This window comes from Microcebus murinus, unplaced genomic scaffold, assembly GCF_040939455.1.
Source record: "Microcebus murinus isolate Inina unplaced genomic scaffold, M.murinus_Inina_mat1.0 scaf031_hap2_Mmur4.0, whole genome shotgun sequence".
Lineage (NCBI taxonomy): Eukaryota > Metazoa > Chordata > Mammalia > Primates > Cheirogaleidae > Microcebus > Microcebus murinus.
This window is the reverse complement of record NW_027438977.1, coordinates 97,129-100,685: the sequence shown is the minus strand read 5'-3', so window position 1 is coordinate 100,685 and position 3,557 is coordinate 97,129. Positions and strand designations below refer to the sequence as shown.

Sequence of the window (3,557 nt, the reverse complement as noted above, 5' to 3'; positions counted from 1 at the left end):
GGAAATCTCCTATGCCTTTCCTCGCCTATTCTGTCAGCTTTCAAATTCTCTTTCAGTTGCCACCCTCACAGATGGATTAGGAAACTCTTTCCGGTGCACTCATTAGTGAAATGACCTCAATGAAGCTGGAATCCAATATCTAATCGCCGATTTTTAGCGAGTCCACACGCCAGGGTGGTCGGGGTCCAATGCAGCCCCGGCCAGGCCCAGGCCCCTTGGACTGGGCCACAGGAGGACGCAGAGGAGGGTCCCGGCCCCCCCCCCCCCCCCCCGGTCGCGTTGCCGGCAGTTCTCCAAGGGCTTGGGCGTTTTCCAGAGGTAGGAGATGGAGGGGACTGATTTCTTCAGCGCCCCACAAACCACGCCACCCCACCCATGGGACACATCCCTAGAGAGGGAGAGAGACGCCCCATACACTCGCTCCCCTCCCCCATGCGCTGTGCCCCAGCCCGGGCCCGGGGGAATAGGCGGCAGCCCACCCACAGGGTGGGGGGCCCAGCTGAAAGGGGTTGTCGGGGAGGGCGGCCCCTGCCTGGGGTCAAAGGGCGGGCGATCCGCGCGTGCGCAATCGGCGGCGGCTGCGGCGGCGGCGGCGGCGGCGGCGGGGGCGGCCACGAGCTGGGGGTGGGGGGCGGGTAGGGGAAGGAGGCCAGGCGAGGAGAGGAAGGGGGCTGGAAGGTCTCCACCTTGGCGAGTCCAGCCGTGGAGGCGCATCTTGTGTGAGTGTGAGTGAGTGAGTGTGAGTGTGTGTGTGTGTGTGTTTGTGTGTGTATAGAGAGACAGCCCCCCACCCCGGCCCACCGCTCCCTGCCCGCCCCGCCCCGCCCCGCCTGTCACCCCCGTCCCTCGGAGCCCGCCGGACCCGGCCGGTGAACTCAACAGGCCCGGCCCGGCGCGGGTCAGCGCCGGTGCGGGGCCTGGGGCGGGAGGAGGCGGCGGGGAAGTGCAGAGAGGCTCGGCTTCTTGAGCGGGGCAGGGGCGCCCTCCGCCGTCTAGGGCCACACCACCCTGAACGCGCCCGACCTCGTCTGGTCTGGGAAGCTAAGCAGGGTCGGGCCTGGTTAGTACTTGGATGGGAGACCGCCTGGGAATACCGGGTGCCGTCGGCTTCTTCTTTTTTTTTTTTTTGTTTTGCCTCCTGTTCTGTCCCCTCTCTGGGAGCGAGGCGGCGGCCCGGGGTGGGGGTCACCCCCACCCTCAGCGCCCGCCGCGGTGCCTGGCGCCCCAGCCCGCACCGTGGGGCCTCCTCTTGTCCCAAGCCGCGACACCGCCGTCACGCGGCAGCATGCGTGGCTTCTGGACTGTCAGGTCTCAGACCAAAGGTCTGCTCTGTGGGAACCGACACGCTGGAGGAAACCTTGAGAGTCTGAGAGGGGAGGGAGTTCCAGAAGAAGGCCAGGATGTCATTTGGAGGGAGTATGTGACCAGAACTCGTCCCGTTGCTTTTGGGGTTCTATGGGCTACACGTAGGAATCTTTGGTGGTGGCACCTGATGTTGGGGGATCCGGAGTCACACCCAGACCTGCTCCACAGGCCTCCTTTTACTTTTCTCTTCGGATTCATTATCTTTAAAAAGTGTCTCTTATCTCTATGATTGCATTTTCTTTTCTCTCTCTTTTCAAGCAGATGATGGGAGTCCAAGTATTAAGGTGACATGTGTTGCCCGTGCCCCCCTCCCCCCTGTGTTCTTATTCATTTACCTCTGATGTCGTTCCAGCGTATTGTGGGGGTACCAATGTTAGGGTCGGGTACGTTGCCCTCTCCCTGCCTCCCCCCTCGGGTCAGAGCCTCAAGTGCGCCCATCCCCCAGTCGGTGCGCACCCACCCCATTCCTAATGGAGGTGTATGCCCATCCCCTCCCCCCACCCGCCCGACACCCACCCGATGAAGGTGATTCCTCTGTGTCCACTTAGGTGTCCATCGGTTCGTACCCATTTGCTGGTGAGCGCGAGCACGTGGTGCTCGTGTGTCCATTCTTGGGCTACCTGGCTTACTGGAACGGGTTCCAGCTCTGGCCAGGAGAACCACGAGAGGTGCCCTCTCACCGCTGCTCCTCCTAGCTGAATAGCACTCCGTGGTGTCCACGCGCCACATTTCATTTACGCACTCGTGGGTCGATGGGCACTCGGGTCGCTTCCAGGTCTTTGCGATTGTGACTTGTGCCCTGACTCTAACCCTAACCCTTACCCAGCCCGTCTCCTCCTCGGCCCCTGCCTGACTGACTCCTTCCCGCCCGGCCTGTCACCGTCCTCTGCCCCTGCCTGACACGCTCCTCCCCGCCCGGGCCGTCACCGTCCTCGGCCCCTGCCTGACGGGGCTCCTCCGTCGCCTGGGCCTTCCAAGGGCTTGGTGTGGACGCTGGTTCCAGGACGCCCTCCCAGGAACCCGGTAGCAGGGCGGCCGCAGCGTCTCGCGCCACCCAACCGTCCGCCGGCCGGCGGCCGTCGCTAAGTGGCCTGCGGGGGACGTGCCCCCACTGTGGGGCGGGCGCCCAGCCTGGTGTCTTCTCTGAGGCCCCGTGGCTGCTTTCCCCCCCCCCCCGCAAGGGGAGAGCCGCGGAGGTGGGGACCGCCTCCTCGTGGGGACGTACACCCAGCTCTCCACGTCGGATTCCGGGGCTCTCTGTCCTGCCAGAAGGCCCAGCTGGCCTGCGGGTCCTTAGAGTGGCAAAAACATCCGAAAACTGAGATTGAGGGTCCGGTGGTTGTCTGCACTTTTGTGCTGGGCACCCCAGGGAGGCCCGGGGGCTGGCTGGACAACGCGGTCTGCTGGGCAGGGGGGGGGGGTTTGGAGGAGCAACTGATGCCCTTTGCACTTTGGGTAGCAAGTGTCTGAGGTGTCTCTGAGCCCTGCGCCATGTCGGGGGTGGGGGGTGGGAGGTCGGGGGGGTGGAGGAGCAGGAGGAGGAGGAGGAGGAGGTGGGAAGGGCCGTGGCCTGCAGTCGTCTTCCCGGGGTGGCTTCTTCCACAGGCTGCTTGGCCTGGGCTCCCTGCACCTGGGCCTTTGGAGGACTGGCCCTGTGCTTGCCAACGCTTCCCCTGCAGGGACCCAGAGCTGGGAGGTTGCATCTCTCAGCCCTGGGTCGGGCAGAGCCCCAGCGGGCCATGCCCACAACCTCTCTCAGCACGGGTCCCCCAGAAGGCTCCTTTGGGACCAGGATTCTCTTGCGGGTGACTCTTTAAGGTCTGGCCCCTGGATGGAGGGGCACCAGGAGTAGAGGAGCAGGAAGGGGAAGGGGGTGGCCATGCGAGGGGACACTTTCAGGCCAAGTCCCAGCTTCAGCCTGATCCTCCTGGGAACCCCGGGGTGTACGTCACACCTCCTGGTTGTCCCGCTCTGAGACAAGGAGCCGGGCTTCGCATTCCCCCAGCAGCCAGTCGTGGGCTGAGGACACCTGGGGCGTTGGGAACTCCCTGGCTTCTCCTTGGCTTAACATCTGGAGCTGCTTGTGAATCGTGCCGCCACACACACCCGAGTGCAGGTGTCTTCTGCACAGACTGCGGGCCTCGCTCTTCTGAATGCCGCTAGCTCGCCACCCACCCACGGGTGAACCTGGT

General features: G+C 64.4%; 1 non-coding gene across 1 annotated transcript; it reads left to right on the top strand.

Moving 5' to 3' along the window:
* The first annotated feature begins 990 nt into the window (after positions 1-990).
* Positions 991-1,109, top strand: LOC142868443 (5S ribosomal RNA). The gene has a single exon (XR_012917445.1). It is a non-coding gene; the product is annotated as a 5S ribosomal RNA (ribosomal RNA).
* Positions 1,110-3,557: the final 2,448 nt, after the last annotated feature.